The sequence below is a fragment of the Schistocerca nitens genome, chromosome 8 (assembly GCF_023898315.1).
Source record: "Schistocerca nitens isolate TAMUIC-IGC-003100 chromosome 8, iqSchNite1.1, whole genome shotgun sequence".
NCBI classification, from domain to species: Eukaryota; Metazoa; Arthropoda; class Insecta; order Orthoptera; family Acrididae; genus Schistocerca; species Schistocerca nitens.
Window position 1 is genome coordinate 403,230,934 of NC_064621.1, and position 20,762 is coordinate 403,251,695.

Consider the following 20,762-nt stretch of genomic DNA (forward strand, 5'->3'; position numbering starts at 1 on the left):
TGTTGTGTCGTCTTGGTCCACAGGCACATCGTCGTCGGGGCAAGGGGAGTCATCCCTAGGAGATGTCGTGCGACGGCGCCGTTTCCTCCTTTTCGGGGAACGTTGTTATCATGATCTTCCTTCCGTGTCCTCAGATTGTAGGGAATCACGGCTGCCTGACAGAAAAGCATCCGTAGGAACTGGAAGTGTTTCGAGTCCCATCGTTGTACTTAGCGGGAGTTCGGTCGAAACTGATGTTGTCGTCACAGAGTGCGTTCCAGACGGAACAGCATACGTAGTGGCTGGAACTGCTTCGTGTACTATCGGTGTGCTTGGTGGGAGTTCGGTCTCATCTGATGTTGTCGCCGTAGATTGTATGCTCGATGGAGCAGCATCCTCTGTCATCCCGACGTCTGCTACAAGGTTTCGGAGAGTGCGAACTTGATCTTCCACCGGGGCTGTGTCCTTTCGGTCATCAGTGGACGCAGTGAGGGCTTTGGCATAGGTGATCGGTAGTACTGTCATCGCCGGCGACGGCTCCCGCACATCTGAAGGCAGTTGCGTAATCCGCCGTTGCATACAGTTCGACCTGAGGTGTCCCTCCTGGCCACAGCCAGAACATATACGTGGTTGACCATCGTAAATCACCACCGCCCGACAACCACCAATTGTCAGATAGGACGGTACATGCTTCTGAGGATCAATAGTGATCTGTCGCACTCCGTTAAGAACGGGGTACGTGGCGACTTGTGTCCGGCGTTCTGCTGTGTGACCATGTACCGTGCCGTAAGGCGTAAAAGCCTCGATAACTTCGTCAGCCGAGAGCTCAAATGGCAGCTCAAAAACACGTATTGTCCGTACACCCAGACCAGCATGTTCTACAGTTACCGTGCCGACATTCGCGTCACTATGTCAAAATCGGAGACCTGCTTTTGTCGCCCGTAGAATTCTCTCACACGCCGCGTCATTTACCATCTTAACATACACCGTGGGACTAACGATGGACAGGTGAATTCCGATAATATCGTTTGGCGGTATCTTGACGTCCTCTCGAATGAATCGTTCCACTGCTAAAGCCTTTGGTCGTTCGTAGTCTTTACAGAAATTGAATCGTAATGTAGTTTTCCTGTACTTGGTCACCATGATCGTTGTTACTAGCCCGCACGCAGACTAAGTCCACAAGTAAACAAACACTCGCACACGCCGCACAGGCGGAAGTATCGGACATCCGCTTCGCACGGCCGCTAGCGCCGAACTGTCGTACCATCTGAGCTACCGAAGCACGACTCACGCCCGGTGCTCACAGCTTTACTTCTGCCAGTATCTCGTCTCCTACCTTCCAAATTTTACAGAAGCTTTCCTGCAAACCTTGCAGAACTAGCACTCCTGAAAGAAAGGATACTGCGGAGACATGGCTTACCCACGGCCTGGGGGATGTTTCCAGAATGAGATTTTCGTTCTTCAGCGGAGTGTGCGCTGTTATGAAACTTCCTGGCAGATTAAAACTGTGTACCCGACCGAGACTCGAACTCGGGACCTTTGCCTTTCGCGGGCAGGTGCTCTACCATTTTTTTTATGCTAGGCGCTTACCGTTACGCAGCTTTTCTTTTATTCATGAGGAAGAAAAGTAAACATTTGCTCCAATTTGTAATGAGAATAGAATGAACAAAGTATATATCATTTCTAGGCTGCCATTGCGCAATATAAGAAATGAAATGTCTTCTTGAGGTTTTTTTTTTTTTTTTTTGGGCCAAGTAGTAAACAGAAATTTTTATGGTGCACAAAAGACTATCACTTCATAGTTGAAGGAAAGTTGCTCCGCTGCTCTGCGAGAGAAGGGAAATGTGAAAACAAAAATGGGAAAGAAAAAATGCCTTCTGCATTGGTGAGCGTCTGAATAGTATCGTAAAATTCCGACAAGAACTAAAGTCCCAGGAAGCAAATAGGATTCATACATACAGGTCACTGGCAACCTCTGCTATCCGAAATATTGTATTTGAAGCATTTAACCGTTAATTATGATTTTCAGCATATTTCCAAATATCCTCCTGTAGTCACAATGTTGTCTCATTTTAAAGTGTTCAATTTCTATGTAAGAATAATAGTCGAGGAAAGTAGCATTCTAACTCTGCATAATAAACGATGCTGTGTGGCCCATGATCCACGTTGCAGCGTTGTTTTTAGCTCGTGGATATCTCAGTTTTTGTGGCTGAATGATCTCTAAAAGGTCTACACCACAGGGCGTCGTACGGTCTATCACCGACAATCATTGACGAAGAAATGTAGTAATTTCTTCTGCATGTCCGCACGTGAACCTATGAAGAAGCGTATCGACTCTTCCGCATGCGTCACAGTTGGGCGTTGGATGAAGGCCAATTTTATGTAGCTTTTCATTCGTAGCTACCTTATCGTAGACTTTTAGATACCAGTCGGCTATCACGCGTGACGGTAACACGTCGCTGTGCACATTCCGCTATACTATGCTCCAATGTGTATGTGGACATTTTTCTTCGAGACGTTTCCTGTGGTTTGTTGTCATGAGCAGGCCATAAAGCTTCCTGTTCGTCAGACTTCCGTTATCGACGATGTTGTGTCGAATGTAGCTCATTTCCATGTAGTACAGTCGCACATGTCGGTAAGAAAGTGGAACGCCGGCGATATTAACGGGTGGGTCAAGGCTATGAGGCTTCCACCGCTGAATGAGGTTTGTGATGACACAGGTCCTCCGGGTACGGAACTCCTTCCTGATGCGATTTAGGAGCAGGGTGACACATTTTTTGTGTACTTTAATGAGGTTAAGGCCACCTTTGAACGAAGGTAAGGTTAAGGTATCGAATTGAACTTTGAAAATGTGCCTCCTAAAAAGAAACCAACATAACGCCTGTTGTATACTCTTGGCCAGATGGTCGGAGATTGGAAGAATTTGCGCCAAATAATTCATATTGCTCGTAATGGCGATCTCGATGGTCTTAACTTTCTGTAGTATGTTCAAGTCACGGTCGGAGTGAAGTATCAAAGCAGCACGTAATTTATTAAGCATGTGTGACCAGTTCTTCGTCAGGAATTTGTCTGGTTTGGCCTCAAAGGTAACACCGAGGGTTGTGTGATAATCTTTGACCTTGCACCAGATAACATGGGATATGTCTCCGATACCGCCACCGATCTGCAAAGCTGTGTTTTTAGTTCTATTTAATATTACTCCTGAAAGAAATGTGAATGTTTGTAAAACAGTTTCCGCTGACAGAAGTTGTTGCGATGATGACACAGTTACGCATATATCGTCAGCATACGCAAGGCAAGGGATAGTGACAGACTCGACGCTAATACCGATCCCGCTATGCACTAAGTTATTTAGTAGCGGCTCTACTGCAATGGCATACAAAATCATTGACAGAGGACATCCTTGGCGGATGGATTGCTCAATGGAAACTTCTTTTGTGAAATGGCCATTAATGAGAATCCGTGAAGAGGCGTTTGTAGTAAGTTTGCGAATTAATTCTATGAGATGAGGTCCAAATCCTAGTTTCTTCATGCTTTTAAAAAGGAAGTCATAACGTACACGGTCATAAGCCTTCTGAAAATCTAGAAAGATCAGAACGCCCTGTCCTTTGGTTTCAGCATATGAACAGATGATGTCCCTCAAATCGCAGGCAGCTGAGATTGCACTTCGGCCTTGTACTGCACTGTACTGGTAACTGCCCAAAACCTTGTCCATAACGGTTTGCATCCTTAGCTTAATCGATCTGGTGATGATTTTGAAATCGGCATTCAGGAGTGTGATGGGTCGCATGTTTTCGACCTTCCTGCTGTTCCCTTTTTTTTTTTTTTTTTTGGTAAGGGCAGGATGATACCTTCCGTAAATGCCTTGGGTATAACTTCCAGGTGCCAGAGTTCATTCGCTATCTCGAGGAGTGTCGGACCGAGGAGGTTCCAGTAACGCTGGTAAAACTCAGCGCTGAGACCGTCGGGTCCTGATGACTTCCCTTTCTTTGCACTGTGGATCGCCAGTCGGATTTCGTCCTCTGTGAAAAGAGATTCCAGATTTGCATTATCCTGTTGTGACAAGCGACAGCTCAAGGTCCTAAGAAAATCGTCGCACGAGTCTTCATCAACGGATTGCTTCTTGTAAAGTTGACTATAATAGTCGTAGACATGCGAGATAATGTCACGTTGCTTCGTGATGGCATTCTCAGCGTCATCAACGACGGCTTCAATCAACATGGCTTTACACCGTTTCGTCGTTCTCAGGATGTGGTACAGAGAGGCCCGTTCTTCGGCGGCAACGTCGTTTGGGTGGGCTCGCACGATGATGCCTTGCATTCGTTGGCGTTGTATCGCCGTGATTTTCGCTTTATATCGTTTTATCTTTACGTCGATATCGCGAGAAGGATTGTTAGTGCGACTGTACAGTTCTCTCAAACAGCGATAATAAAACTCAATAGTCTGTTTCTGCCACAGGTTTTTTTGTCGCGCGTAGCTCATGAGGGTGAGGCGTAATTTAGGCTTAGCACACTGAATCCACCACTCGAGAACGCTATCGTAACGACGTCGTTGCCGCTGGAGCTGTTGCCACATTATGTTCACCTCCTCTCCAAGTTGGGCATCCTGCAGAAGGCTGACATTCAATTTCCAGTAGCCTTTCCAGCGGTATATTTGCTGGCGTTGTAGGTTAAGGTAACACTGATACGCACAATGGTCGGAGATGTTGACAGGAGCTGTGTCACAGTTCACAGTGTGTCGCTGGAGGGCATCGGACTCATAGATCCTATCCAGCCGACTGGCAGAATGACTGGTTATGAAGGTGTACGCTACCCGTTCACCATGCAGTTGTTGCCATGTATCGTGAAGACGCATGCCATGAATTAAATGTTCAAGTTCGATACATCTGTTCCTGTTAGGAGTTTGGTCTCTGTCGTTAAGCACACAATTGAAGTCACCACCGAGGATGAGATGTGCACGATAAGCGCTAAGAAGAATGGGAACCTCGGTTTATAAAATTGTGAACGATCTCTCTTATGAGGGCTACCTGAGGGGGCGTACACGTTAACAATCTGCACACCATTCACTCGAAGAGAAATGCCACGACCACTAGGCAGCCACTGCACATCCGTAAATGGTATACCGTCGCGCAGAAATATGGCAGTGCCTACAGCATCCTGGAGATTGATGATATCAATGAGAACGTAACCGGGCACTTCTAAGACTGTGACTACCTCCTGTAGGAGGGCAATGTCAACGCTGGTACCATACAAGAAATCAGTTAGCGAACGGAGTTTCACCGCACTTTGAATTCTATTGAAGTTAAGTGTGGTAACGTTGTAGGTTTGGCTGTCGCACATGATGGTTCAGAGGACAATGAGCTCTGAGTGTTGGATCGTCCTTCTCGACGGCTTTGAACCAAACTCGTTGGGAACGTCTGGAGTACGAAACGAAATGTCAAAACCAATAACGGGTCAGGGAGTGGAAATGTCGCAGCGCGATGGTCACGCGCGAGAGCAGCTACTGCTGCATCTCCTCGGGCTGCTGCCACCACGGCTCATTGCTGTCGGGGTGCTTCGCCGTGCGCGCGCCGCCCTGCCCGCCACCGCCGGCTGTGAGTCTGTCAACGTGGTCGCGTCCGCCTGGCCACCACGTGGGGCTGCGACTGACGTCAGCGAGTTCCTGCGGGAGCGCTGCTGCAGCTGCTCGCTACTCTGTTCGCTCTTCCTCTTAGCCGTTACGGTGCTCTGTTCCCTCTCAGCGCTCAGTAGTGCCTTCAGGTGTTTGGTTTGTTCACGGATGCGTTCTTGCCTCGCGGTTTCCTCGCAGCGCACGGAGCAAGAAGATTGAGGTTCAGTCTCGCTGCCACTTTCTGACATGTGTACGGGTCTCAAATCATCCGACTTTTCCTCTTTGCTACTATTCCCTTTGCTTCTCCTTCGACGGCCTTTCTTCGTTTCTGCTGCAGTCAGGCACACTGATCTGCACCCGCTCCTGTATCTCACACGGCTTAGTTTCAGAGGTGGCTGGCGCATCGTTGCCATCCAGCGGTAACTGCCGCGGTGAGGATGACGGTGCCGAATCGACGTCCGTCCTACCGGGAATGTCTTTGGCACTGCGTTCCACCTGAACTGGCATCTCCGCCTCGCTAATACGTTCCGGCTGCCGAGGTGGTGGTACAGTCCCTGCGACTACCTCACTCAATAGCGGAACAAGCTTTTCACTACCGTTTGCAGGACGTTCCCGTGGAAGTTGAAATGGACGTCGACGTGTACAGTTCATCCGCAGATGTTCCGTTGAATGGCAGATCGAACCGGTAGGGGGTTGTCCAATGTAAGTTACCTGTGCACGACAGCCGCCAATGGCAACATACGAAGGTATATGCTTTTTTCAGTCTTCACGTACACTTCGCACTCCGCTGTTAACTTGGTAGCGATATGGACTCGACCCTTTCTCGTTTGTAACTGACAAAACAGCGCCGCACAGTGACAGAGAACGTGCAATCAGGTCATTAGGGCACTCAGGTGGCACATTAAATACCCTGACGGTTCTCACTCCGTATCCCGAAGGCACGATTTGGACATTACTGATACTGCCATCATTATGACGAAATGGTCTCACACCAGCATGCTCCTCAACGAATTTCTCATAAGTGTCACTCGAAATAAATTTGATAAATAACGAGTACTGCACAAAGTCCAACTGGAACGTGCCGACTATATCTTCAGGCAATTTCAGATCCTCAAAGATCCACTCATGAATGTCAAAGGCCGTCGGTCGCAAGGCAGCGCGATCGAAAACACACTGAACGCTGTTCGCTCTGTTAATTGTCGAGATCTTACTTACAACAGTTATACAGAAACAAACGTTAACAGCGCTCGCTCACGCTGCTCAGCTCTCCACCTCAGCACTGCTCGCGATGTGAACACTGGCCCGCGCTACCGCCCGTCACCGCGCGATGTGCACTGGCCGAGTGCCTGAACACGACTGACCATCTGAGCTACTGAAGCACGACTCACGCCCGGTGCTCACAGCATTGCTTTTGCTTGTTCTGCAAGGTTCGCAGGGGAGCTTCTGTAAAGTTAGGAAGGTAGGAGACGAGATACTGGCAGAAGTAAAGCTGTGAGCACCGGGCGTGAGTCATGCTTCGGTAGCTCAGTTGGTAGAGCACTTGCCCTCGACAGGCAAAGGTCCCGAGTTCGAGTCTCGGTTGGGCACACAGTTTTAATCTCCCAGGAAGTTTCATATCAGCGCACACTCCGCTGCAGAGTAAAAATCTCATTCTGGAAACATCCGCCAGGCTGTGGCTAAGCCATGTCTCCACAGTATCCTTTCTTTCAGGAGTGCTAGTTCTGCAAGGTTCGCAGGAGAGCTTCTGTAAAGTTTGTAAGGTAGGAGATGAGATACTGGCAGAAGTAAAGCTGTGAGCACCAGGCGTGAGTGGTGCTTCGGTCGCTCAGATGGTAGAGCACTTGCCCGCGAAAGGCAAAAGGTCCCGAGTTCGAGTCTCGGTCGGGCACACAGTTTTAATCTGCCAGGAAGTTTCATATCAGCGCACACCCCGCTGCAGAGTGAAAATCTCATTCTATAATTTATTTACTCCACTGTGTTATGTTATGGGTTTTTTTATGTTTACAGTATGAGGCAAGTGGCGTGTCCTCATGGCTCTAAATGAAAGCACACTTGTTTGTGTTTGGATGGTGTGATGATTTGTGTATGGGAATACGAGTCTCTATTGGTTCTGTGGAGATGTACAAGTTGTATATAACTTACTATAACGAATTTTCTCGTGGTGCTAATATTAATAGCAGTCGTGTTACCATTCATTTTAGGTTGGTGAGTTGCTAGTCAGTGATATTCTTTATTTGACTGGAATTTACTCACAAGTCAGTTCACAGGTAGTAGTAGAAACGATTAGAAAGGTACCCATTAATGGAACGGGTTGTTTGTATGGTGAAGCGCTAGCAGGCAGAGACAAAAAGTTTGTGCGACAGATGTGCTCTGCGTACAAGAAAAATGTATAAATTTACTTTTCATAAGGAAATAGTGGAACGGAGCCACTTACTCATATTTGATGATACAGAGCCCCACAATGTTGATGCAAAAGAAGTAAGTTGATAGCCAATGCATAGTTAATCAAATGAATTTATAAACCAAGTGATTGCAGAATCACGTCCGCATCTTAGACTAATGACACGAATCTATCGCACAGAAGGTTACGCGACGTCCCCTGTTTGAATAAAAGGATTATAAAGACGATTTGTCAGTACAGAAATGAAGAAACCGACGATACCCGAGGCATTAGACGCTTAGAAAGTAATGAGACTACATTTCCCCTCCCACACTCCACTTCTAGAGTTAAAAGTGTTTTGAAATTAGTGTAGTCAGATTTAAACTGACCAATGAAAAACACAGTATGGTGAGCTAAATAACTGCTAACCGTGATGCTTTTTCGAGATAGGCTTTTTACACTTGTCTACAATGAATATGAGGTACCTGAAATTATTCTCGATTTTAAAACGTTTCTGATGAGTCAATCAAATGAATGAATTTATACTTTCCGGACTGACAGTCAAAAGGAATATGCGAACGAGGGACTAATGAAGTTATTAAAGAACGAAGGAGTTAAATATCAAACAATTATACTTCATATTTCAAAACAGAATGATGTAACCGAGATAAAATTATGGAATGATCGTGGAACAGGAGAGATATTTGTGGTATGTTGCGAAATTACCTATGTAATTTATGGGAGGTGCAGTCTCCATCGCGGCTTTTCTTATTAACAGACGACCAACAAAAGCTTTGAACAACATAAAGCTGTTCACTCCAAGGAGTGGTATTAAGAAATGAAATAAAGAAAAGCAATTCCAACAAGTCGATCTTATGACCTTATTGCGTAAATAAATGCAGGTACCTTTTCGCGGTCACTGATTCCCTGTTTGGACCCTATTCCCACCTTTTCGCATCTAAATGACACTCATAATGCTGTGAACATTTACAAAGAACTTTACCATTCGATTAAGACTAACTACTCGCTTAAGGGTGGTATTCGCACTTCGAATATCAATTTGATAGAGCTCTACTGAGGTTAATATTCAGCAAGTACACAGACGAATCCTGCGTTTACTAGATTAGTCAAGGAGGAGATATATTCATTGTAGTAGATTACGCAGAGGACGTGCTGTTACTCATAACACTCTGCTGCAGAAACAATTGAAAGTATTAGACATTACAGAGGTATCCAATTGCCAAGTGAGTTGAGAACGAGAGATTTCAGGCATGGGCAGTTATGGATGGACCAGACCCATACTAAACATTAAATTTTCGAAAAAATACAACATGCCAGACCACGTCCTTTATCCACAACGGTAGATAATAATCAAGTAGTGTGAAGTGAGCCCTAACACAGAATGAGAAAGGGCTGCCATGAAGAATGTCCCGTACGGAGAAACAAAAGGTAGTCTGATATACACACAGTTAGATACAACACCAATTGTACGTGCAAATGCTTAACTATAACCAAGGGGTATCCCCTGGTTGGCTGTAAAGGAATACTGCGAAAACTACAGTGAAATTAAGATTCCTATCTATAATTTTCTAAAGATGAGGAGTATGACATCGTATGATGTAATGAGTGACAGGGCTGGGAACACCAAAGAGAGAAAATCCATCACCAGTTTACTTTTTATGTCACAAGGTGCAGCAGTTCCACGGAACAACAAAAAGTAATACATGGTTGAGCTCTCGATAACGGAATTCCAATAGATGGCATTAACTTCTGCCTGCCAGGAAGCACAATGGCCGCAAGAAGTACTAAGAGAAATGTCTAATGATACTGTTGGACGATAACAAATACGCAAGCTGATCCAAAGGTCGAATTAAATTGACACCGGGCTACGTTTTGTAATGGAGAGAGACAAGCTAAGAAAAATAACAGCGTAGTAAATTTCGACGTACTGAATGCTCGTTGACAACGGTGCTTTTAAGAACCAAGCATGATTAATTAGCACGATATTTTCAACTATGAAGAAGAAGAAGAAGAAATGTTCGTGTTGATTCTAATGCGTGCGTCGGAAATTATAAAATACAATCTACGTCTCTGCTAAAAATCAGTCTTCGGTGTCGATGCTTGAGCTGTTACTATGGACTTGACTTTTTATTGTTCAGTGATTTTCTATTTTGAATAGTGTGTGATACATTAGTTCTATGTAAAAATGAACTCTGCTTTTTTTTAGGTTCCAACCGTAACAGAACATAATATACGGTCCAGTGACACTGTTTCTTACAGTCTGTTGTCAGCAGTACTTTTATATTGTAACTGTGGCGCAATAACTACCTGCCGAACAGACAGCATTCAAAACTCATTATTTATAACGGAAGGGTAGTGAGATTTTATCGGAAGTAAATAATGAACAATTTTCTAGACTTGGAAGTACAAAAATTATAAACTATTTTTAAAATATATCACCTTATATTCCTTCGAGATATTCAGAAGTTCGACTAGAAAAGCAGTAGAAAGGCGATATTAAAGACACGGCGTGAAATGTGTATTACTAAAACGCCATCCCAGAACCCGGAACCCAAAACCTAGAACCTGGTACCGGTTGCAGCCCAGTGACAGTAAAAATTCGATTTTCATTACTTCGCGCAATTATTAACGGAACTGAAAAAAATTTTAATTCAGTCATAATCTGCACAAAAGCTTAGGTTACAAGTTTCACGCAGTAGGAGAAGTACTACAATTACAAGCTTTATGCTTGGCCTGAGGCAGTGTAACTGACGTTGCATCAGTACATAGACTTCGTTCATCCAGAATTTGAGAATGAGAACACTTTGTGATTTCCAGGAAATACATCAAGTAATTTCAAATTTACTAAACTTTTCCTCTCTTACACGCCGCAGAAAATAGTGGAGAGGAAAAAGTTTAGAGCTTGATACATTTCCGCCGTTTCCGCTGTCAAACTTCGGCATGGGACATGGCGTTTAAATTAATTACTTTAATACTAACTCAATTCGCAACAGAATTTGCAGACAGTACCCTCATGTACCTCTGACTGGAGCTGCAAAATTATGTCATTGTACGACACATCCAGCAAATAACTGACAAAGCAGGTTGCAAGTGCTTTGCTGACATGAAAAGGTTGTCACATGTGACGTTGTAAACAATGAGACGCGTGAAATTCTTGCTTTTGCTTGAATTGGAGCACAAGCTACCCAGTTTGTATTCGCGCATTGTTTCATAATGACAGCACTTCGCGACGTCCAGAAAACTTTAAGCATAATTTCGAACGTTTCCTCAACTGCTTCTCACTTGCATACGTATATGAAAATATTTAACACATTTACCTCTTTGTAACCAGAAGTCTGAAACTGTTTCATAGGTGGGATTTCTGTTCGACAGAGCTCGGTTCTTTAAAGAATCACCGGCTGGAGTTGCCGAGCGGTTCTAGGCGCTACAGTCAGGAACCGCGCGACCGCTACGGCCGCAGGTTCGAAACCTGCTTCGGGCATGGATGTGTGTGATGTCCTTAGGTTAGTTAGGTTTAATTAGTTCTAAGTTCTAGGGGACTGATGACCTCAGAAGTTAAGTCCCATAGTGCTCAGAGCCATTTTTATTAAGTATCGGGGGTTTACTGGTACTGTTCAAGCGAATAATGCAGGTATATTTGCTAGTAGTGAGTACTATACATCCTCCCCTGTCATAATCCCTTCATTTTTGTACTAGTCTTATACCCTTCTGTGATCCGTATTGGCCACTGGCGAGTTCCGTACGTTCCCCCTTGCCATTCATGCAAGCTTTAGTAACAGAATAAGCAACCGATCTTATGGAAATTAACTCGTTTCACATTTCATAAAAATGGTCATCGGTTGGTGAATGCGTCTTTTCACTTCGTCAGTATTTTACGACTTGAAGTATTTTTTTTTTTTATTTTAAAGTTAGTGTCTTGGGAAAGAATCACTATGACGATACATTTTCCTGAAAATATTCCGATTTCCGGAATGTGCTAATACCCTTATCTGAAGTAGATCTGACCCACCCGTAATATCTAATCGCATTTAGTGCGAAGAATATCAAAGTAGACTTTCACTTCTGGTCATTTGCATCTTACCTTGCGTATCGAGACATGAGGGCATTATTTAGCAACGTTCCTTCTCGTACTGTTTCCTGTTAGTATTCAACACAGCCGTTCCGTTTGATCAGTTCGCTGTTGCTGTCCACGTGACTCCTTTCCAAACTGGTAACAGAGTATTTTTGTACTCCTGTATCAATATTTCCGCACACTGGTTACGGATTCCAGTGATTATACATTAAATGCAGACACTTTCCTCGGTTTTATTAACAGTTGTGCATTGATACCGGAGTCTAAGGCTGCTCAAGATGCTACATATTTGAACAGAGGAATAATCACACCAAAGCGGCCACGGAAGTAAATCAAACGGTTATAACAAACGACGGTAACAGAACTAGCGTATGTTATATATTGCACCGGGAAAGTACAGCTGTGGTCTGCACACAGGACTTTTGTTCTGCAGGATGGGGATTCAAATCCCCGGCCGGCTATCCTGATTTTGGTTTTCCATGATCTCCCTAAACTGTTTAAGGTAAAAACTAGTATGGTTCCCTTAAAACCCATTGCAGGTTTCTTTCGACGTCCTTCCCCAATCCGATTTTCTGATCAGTCTCTAACGACCTTATCATCGACGGGTAGTTTAATCTCCGTCGAAACTTTAAGCTAACTGAATTCTTTGTTGTGGCACCATGACAATGGAGGGAAGCTGTGTGTCGTTGAGATATGTCTTCAAAAAATTACTTCCACGGTATGGTATTGTAACGGTTATGTTTCGTGGCTGAAAACTACTTTTTTATTTCAGTCATGCTGTACATTAAGGCGTCAAGGGAACAATAACTGATTCTTAGTCACTGTGGTGCAGGGAACAAAAGCAAGGAGGGGCGAGCGGCCTCAGCAATAAGAACGAGCTGGCACAGTAGCTCAGCGCGTTCGGTCAGAGCGCTGGTTGGTCTCTCTAATAAAAAAAATTGAGTGAAAGAATCAACAACGAACATCAACGGATGTCATTTGATGTCCGCTATGACCAAATACAACGAAGAAAATACAAAAAATAAGGAAAAAAGTCATCAGAGCGACAGAATGTCAATCCCAAGGGCCCGGGTTCGATTCCCGGCAGGGTCAGAGATTTTCTCCGCTCAGGGACTGGGTGTTATGTTGTTATAATTATCATCATTTCATCCCCATCGACGAGCAAGACCACCGAAGTGGCGTCAAATTGAAAAACTTGCACCCGGCGGTCTACCCGACGGGAGACCCTAGTCACGCGACATTTCATTTAATACTGACATGGAGGTGATGGTACAAACTAATCTAGAAGTCTAATAAGTAATATAAATTATTTTCTGAACCAGACGAAGCTTAAATATATTAAAGAATCAGGAGGTTGCAAAAAACTAAACAATGGAAACATCAGTTGGTGAGGGAGGTGTTGCAAAACGCTACGCTTCCGCCGTTGCTAATGACAGCACTCGGAATGCACAGGTGAACTTCTGACAGTGGTAGCTACCCATTAGGAAGAAAGCGACGTGGGCTAGTGGCGGAATCTTCCAAAAGCTACCAAGTCACCTCGGCATGTGACAACTTGGTCCAGCACGCCATCATCAGCTTACACTCTTAGCGGTACGGCAGCTATCAGACTGGGAGGCATAAGTCAGCGACACATGTCGCACATCGAACATATTCGGTCAGAAACGCGAAGGAAGGGAAGTACATTACAGAAGAGCCAGCCCCAGGCGAGCACTTATGTAATGCCTTACACGACACAACAAAGCCACTGCACATGTGTCCGCAGCTCGTGGTCTCGCGGTAGCGTTCTCGCTTCCCGAGCACGGGGTCCCGGGTTCGATTCCCGGCGGGGTCAGGGATTTTCTCTGCCTCGTGATGACTGGGTGTTGTGTGTTGTCCTTAGGTTAGTTAGGTTTAAGTAGTTCTAAGTTCTAGGGGACTGATGACCATAGCTGTTAAGTCCCATAGTGCTCAGAGCCATTTGAACCATTTGAACCACTGCACATGGCTTGGTGAGCTGGCTAGGTGATGTGTGGAAATATTTGTCACTGTAGCACCTAAGCAGAAGAAGCTGGAAGCCTTTCCACTCCAGCAACCGCAGAAGTGTTTAAGTACACGTGTCACAAAGCATAACAAAGAAAAAGGACGCGCAGCCCATGATGGTATAAATACCGAGCCACGTATTTTTCTGAAATCATCACGTGTCAGTATTGCAGCACTACCAACATGGGGCTGTGACAAATATGTCACCGTCTTAATGCTGTACGGGGTCAGCAGCAGGACCCCGTGGCAGGGCAATATGCCCTGAGACACGAGTTGCAGAACCGACGCCGACGCAGGGCCAGCAGAGCCCTGGAACATGGCGCGTCAGGCACAGCACTGCTGCAGTGTGTGCTGGTCGCTGGGTAGTGCCGGAGGCATCAGCCACGACTAGACCACCATTGTCTCAGCTGGCGCGTCCTGGGACGTTGCTGACAGAAGCAGTGGTGTTTCACCATTGCTCGGTCACGCTGTGCTCAGTTAGCATTGCGGGACGTCAGGCACACCAATGCGAGAAGCAACTGGGTGCCTTAATCACGCTGCCGCTGCTTATAAATCATGGCAACGAGCCGCAATAAAGGAGATCGAAAAAAAAAAACAGGAAAGAAAAGTCTGCCTGAATCGGGCCTTCTGCACACGAAAAGAATTGCCTCTTTGCTTACCGTCTGTACAGAGAACAGTGTCATCCATAAATTTGTCAGCAATTTATTTTCACACGAGCGGGAAGAGGACAGTAGCTTCAGAGATTGGCTTGGACCTCAACTAGTTGCACCCAGTAACGATATAACGTAATGAGGTAAAACCGGTTTGTCAATTAATGCGGAATACTGTGTTCAGCATAGGTTTTCTTTTTCTTTTTTTTTTTTTTTTTTTAACTTGAATATTTTCTTTTGGCATTTTGTACGGGCATGATGTTGGAGCAGGTAGGATACAGACTGACATAACTGCACCAAGAGCTGCATTCACAGTCATACAAAATGTTAGTGCACTGTAATGTTACTTAAAACTGGAGCCGTGTCCATTCATTTGGACGAATCCGTTTCTAATAGGTTGCTGGAGCCGTCATTGTCCTCGTCAGTCATTTTCCCAGCGTTAATAATGGTGCAAAAGCCATAAGTAGTTTCGACTCTTAGTGTATAAATGGGAATATGCTTCTTTTGCAGAGTCAAGGATGGATTTCTTGTGTTGCTGTTCAGCCAATTGTGTTCAGCGACATTGTTGAGAATGAGAATTAGCTGTTTCATACCTTCGAAGTCGGGCGTTGTGGCCGAGCGGTTCTAGGCGCTTCAGTCTGGAACCGCGCGACCGCTACGGTCGCAGGTTAGAAGCCGGCCTCGGGCATGGATGTGTGTGATGTCCTTATGTTGGTTGGGTTTAAGTAGTTCGAAGTTATAGGGGACCGTTGGCTTCAGATGTTAAGTCCCATAATGCTCAGAGGCATTTGAACAAAACCTTCGAAACGGCAAAGGCTGGGGCGAAGTGTTGTGACACCATGCGAAAGGTAAAGTAATCTGGCTGAGATACTATGGGTGCACCATAGGACACCTGTCCTTACTTTTTTGTGTGGTGCACAGCCGGTCGGCGTTTTAGGGGATCCAATACATGCAACAAATGCTCTAGTGCAGAAAAATGAAACAAGGTTCATATGTATCGCAAAATTTAGGGTAGGGAAACAAATCAGTCACTGAAGCTGACAGGATTCTTGTTAGTGCGCCACTGAGACTGTAACATGATTCGAAAGAAAGAACAATAGAGTATATTGTGGTGAAACCATAGTTTAACTACCAGAATAACGCAGTCGTATCGCGAAAACAGAAAGCACGGGGAACAGCTGCAACGTATCACTTATTAACTCATTTTCAATAAGTAACAGAATACAGTACAAGTAAGCATATAAACGTCGAATCTCATCCCAACAGTCGTTGTGTATCAGCGTAACTATGTTCGGTGAATGATTAGAAACAAAGTGACATGACTCGTACGCCATCTAACTGGTAATACTAAGAGTCCTGCTATATAGAGGGTGACAATTATTGAGCTATATGAAAAAAAAAAAAAAAACGTAAATCAGTTACAAACTGCGGCGTGCACTCACTTTATTTAGCAAGTAAATATCACTTCAGATATTCGAATTTAGGATGTGACATATTCTATATGCCTGCACACGAACAGTAAAATCCCGCATGACCCGCTGAAATGTCGGAACATCGATTTTGTCAATGACCCTCTGAATGACTGTTTAACGCTCAGCAATGGTTTTGGGGTTATTGCTGTACACCTGGTCTTCCATATAGCACCACAAAGAGGAGTCGCATGTGTTCAGATGTCGGAGACTCTGGCTGCCAACAGAGGCCCAGGCCAGTGGTCTCTCGGTACCGCAGAGCCAGAATGCGGTCCCCAAGGTGCTTCTCCAGGACATCAATCTCCTGCTTCGATGAGGTGGAGTTTCGTCTTGCACGAACCACATCTTGTCGAAATCAATGTCACTGTGGATAATGGGGATGAAATCATCTTCCAAAACCTTCACGTACGGTTCGCTAGTCACCATTCCATCAAAGAACATCGCACAGATTATTCCGTGGTAGGACATTAGACACCACACAATCAGCTGTTGAGAGTGAAAACACTTATCGATCACGAAATGCGGATTTTCATTCCCCCAACTGCGCCAATTTTGCTTATTGGCGCACCCATCCAAATGAAAGGGGGCTTCGTCGGTAAATCAAACCACACTACGCATTTTAATTCCCATCATGCCCCGCGGCCAACCGTGAAGCATGAACGTCCTAACGCAAATCGTTCAGAAGTTAAGACAATATTATTTCATGTAGTTCAATAGCTGTCACCCTGTAGCTGGCGCATTCACCTTCTTCGCAACAACTTTGTAAAACTTTGATCCTCGAGATCTCGAAAACAATTGAGAACAACATCATACTAGAGCAACATTTGTTACATCTAAGAATGAATTACGACCCATAAAAGTCGTGGAAAATGAGTACCCACTTGCGTGACTTCTTCTCTTGTGAGACTGATTCTAAAAAGTGTCGGAAGGCAAAATACAGTTCTTTCATAGCAGGTTTTTGTGATTAGATGTTCGAAAATATCCTTCATACACGCACACACAGACATACACATAAACACACACACACACACACACACACACACACACACACACACACACACACACACACGCACACACATAAAGACCACCGCGAATAATAGTTGGTTGTAATTACCAACAGACTCTCTCGTGACCAAATTTACCGGATTGCGATATGAACATGTACAGATAGCGGTAGTGTCGCATACACAAGGTATAAAAGGGCAATGTACTGGCGAAGTTTTTATTTGTACTCAGGTGATTCACGTGAATTAAGATATTGATCGCGGGATGGTAATTCGAGCTAGACGCCTAGGAGATTCCGCTCCGGGAATCGTTAGGAAATTCAATATTATGGCATCCACAGTGACAGGAGTGTGCCGAGAATACCAAATTTGGGGAATGAACTCTAACCACTGACTAAGCAGTGGCCAGCGGCCTTTTAATGTCAGAGAGCAGCGGCGTCTGCGTAATATTGTCAGTGCTGATAGAGAAGCAATACTGCGTGAAATAACCCTAGAAATCAATACGGGACGTACAACGAACGTATCCATTGGGCCAGTACAGCGAAATGTGGCGTTAATGGCTTATGGCAGCAGACGACTGGACCGAGTCCCTCTGCTAACAGCACGACATGGTCTGGAGCGATTCTCCTGGGAGACTCTCCTGGGCTCGTTACTTTGTTGGTTGGTCCTAAACGCCTGAGAAACCGTGCTTCATCCAGATGAGCCACGATTTCGCTTGCTAAGAGCTGATGGGAGGGTTCGATAATGGCGGAGATCTCACGAAGCCATGGACCCAATTTGTTCACAAGGTAGTATACAAGATGGTGGTGACTCTATAGTGGTGTTGGCTGTGGTTACATGGCATGATCTAGGTCTCCTCCAACCGAACAGACCACTGACTGGAAATGGTTATGTTCCACTACCTGGAGACCACATGTGAGTAATTCATCGCCTTCAAGTTAGCAAACAACATTCGAATTTATGTGGACAGGGCCAAAATTGTTCGCCATTGATTTTAAGAACATTCTGGACAATTCGAGCGAATGACTTGGCCATCCAGATCGCCCGCCATGAATGCCATCGAACATTTATGGGACATAATGAAGAGGTCTGGTTGGGAAGCAAAATTCTGCACCGGCAATGCTTTCGCAACTAAGGACGGCTATAGAGGCAACATGGCTCAGTATTTCCACAGTAGACTTTCAACGACAAGTTGAGTCCATGCCACGTCGAGTTGCTGCATTAAGAAGAATAAAAGAAGGTCCGACACTATATAAGGAGGTATCTGATAACTTTTGTCACCTCAATGTGAATGTTAAGCATGATTTTGTATGGCATTGTTATCGATTTTGCTTATGACTAAATGAATGCAAAGTTTCGACAGACACCAGTACATGTGTTGCGTAACGGTACAATCTATCAGTTGTTTAGATATATTCTGTTGTGGCTCGGTTAATGAACAACATCTGTACGCTGCTGCCCCTATGGAATAAGAAATTAAATCACAGGTACAATTACTGTTCAATGGACTGACAATGCCACACCATCTGAAACGAATAAGATAAGAACTCGCACGTGCAGCTTCGTTGTCGAGAACTGGACTTACCGTACTTTTATAACTGACCATACAATACAAGAGTAAATCCACACAGACACGGTACTGAGGCTGCAAAAGTAAATAGTCCACATTAGTATTAATCATAATATATTTATTATTTCTTAAAAAAACATTATAGAGGAGCTGCATCTGATCAAAGTAAAGAAACTGGAAAATTCAAGTAAACTACAACAAACACTCAAATAAATTAAAACAAAACGTAGCACTAGCTGCGCTCAATACAGCTAAACGTGGCTCGATTCCTAAGTCGGTAATATGAATACAAATACAGAAATACACACAACAGAAAAAGGTTTACATCATATCGGTTTCTAGAGTTCCGGAATCTGCACAGAAAACTGTAGTAGAGATCAACATAAATATCATTTCCACCCTTTGTATCGCTCATGAAAACCATACATTGCATGCTGTACCACCATACAGCGACACCTTCAGAGGTGGTGGTCCAGATTGCTGTACACACCGGCACCTCTAATACCCAATACTACGTCCTCATGCCTGTAATCACGGTGGCGTACTATCCACAAGTTCATCAAGGGACTGTTGGTCCAGATTGTCCCACACCTCAACGGCGATTCGGCGTAGATCCCTCAGAGTGGTTGGTGGGTCACGTCGTCCATAAACAGCACTTTTCAGTCTATCCTAGTCATGTTCGATAGTTTTCATGTTTAGAGAACATGCTGGCCACTCTAGTCGAGCGATGTCGTTATCCTGAAGGAAGTCATTCACAAGATGTGTACGATGGGGGCGCGAATTTTCGTCCATAAAACGAATGCCTCGCCAGTATGCTGCCGATATGGTTGCGCTATCGGTCGGAAGATGTCATTCACGTATCGTACAGCCGTTACGGCACCTTCCATGACGACCAGCGGCGTACGTCGGCCCCACATAATGCCACCCCAAAACAGCAGGGAACCTCCACCTTGCTGCACTCGCTGGACAGTGTGTCTAAGGCGTTCATCCTGACTGGGTTGGTCAGGTACACGACAAGCATTATTCAACATGGTGGCGTTGCTATCAGGGTTCCTCCGAGCCATAATACGTAGGTAGGGGTCATCCACTGCAGTAATAGCCCTTGGGCGGCCTGAGTGAGGAATGTCATCGACAGTTCCTGTCTCTCTGTATCTGCTCCATGTCCGAACAACATCGCTTTGGTTCACTCCGAAACACCTGGACATCTTCCATTGTTTAGAGCCTTTCCTGGTAACAAGTAAGAATATGGTCGCGATCGAACCGCGGTACTGACTGTCTTGGCATGGTTGAATTACAGACACAACGAGTCGTGTACCTCCTTCCTGGTGGAATGACTGGAACTGATTGGCTGTCGGACCGCTCCGTCCAATGGACACTGCTCATGCATGGCTGTTTTCATCTTTGGGCGGTTTTAGTGACATTGCTGAACAGTCAAAGGGACTGTGTCTGTGATACAACATCCACAGTCAAACCGAAAGTGACAATTGCTGAATATTGAGGACAGCCTTATCGCCACTGCGTTAAGTAGTTCGTCAACCACTCTGCCACTAGATACATGCCAAGTCGTAACAATAGAAAAGCAGTAACACATTACCTTGGATCGATGAGCAGAAAGCATATAGAGAGGCGCAACATGTACTTGTCAAAATATGTTCAGAAAACTAATACTGCAGCCACTTCCTAAACGAATATCATGCACTTCTTCTCTTTAACTGGCCAGAGGAGAGTTAGACATGTAGCTCACCGATTTTGTTCAAGTTTGGCAACGACGTTCTATATTGAAAATAAAGAAATATGTTTAAGGATTTTGCTATATTTCCTAGTTTAAAAAAATCGTGGTCGAAGTTAATGACGAAAAAATGTATTTTAATTGGTATGCATCCAAAGAGTGCCTCAAAACAAACAGTTTTTAAAGAAAATGTGATAGAGTCCGAAGTTAAAAATTTTAGATTTTTTTTCGTTTATGTGTTTTCATGCTGTAGCTTTGG

The 20,762-nt window shown here is 44.7% G+C and overlaps 1 non-coding gene across 1 annotated transcript; it reads left to right on the forward strand.

Annotated features, from left to right (window-relative positions):
- The first annotated feature begins 7,101 nt into the window (after positions 1 to 7,101).
- Positions 7,102 to 7,176, forward strand: Trnas-cga (transfer RNA serine (anticodon CGA)). The gene has a single exon. It is a non-coding gene; the product is annotated as a tRNA-Ser (tRNA).
- The last annotated feature ends 13,586 nt before the right edge of the window (positions 7,177 to 20,762 follow it).